The sequence below is a fragment of the Penaeus monodon genome, chromosome 20 (assembly GCF_015228065.2).
Source record: "Penaeus monodon isolate SGIC_2016 chromosome 20, NSTDA_Pmon_1, whole genome shotgun sequence".
Classification (NCBI taxonomy): Eukaryota; Metazoa; Arthropoda; class Malacostraca; order Decapoda; family Penaeidae; genus Penaeus; species Penaeus monodon.
The window spans coordinates 40042588-40042960 of record NC_051405.1 but is presented as its reverse complement, the minus strand read 5'-3'; positions in this window follow the sequence as shown (position 1 = coordinate 40042960).

The following is a 373-nucleotide window of genomic DNA, read 5'->3' as shown; positions in this document are numbered from 1 at the left end:
GTATATCTATCGATGGGAAAGCTGAAATCTTACATGAGCCCTTTATTTATGTCATGTCAAGTCAGCACTGAAGCAATGAAGCTTGAAGCCTCTATGCACCCATTTTCAAGTCTAGTTGCTAGCTTCAAATTGCTCTAACAACCACCACCAACTCAGCCTGGCTTTGATGGGCTTCACAGGAAACCTCGGTGTCGAATTTCTGAGGTTTCCTTCCAACCAGTTTACCGACATAACACGCTATATGGTTATTCTTAAGTCTGATAAGTAAATGTTGCTCTGCTTGGTCCAATGGATAGAATTTGGATAAAAGAAAACGTATTACTGTGTCAATATCTAGTATTTCTTTACACAAGTGTTTTCTCCTTTTCTCTTA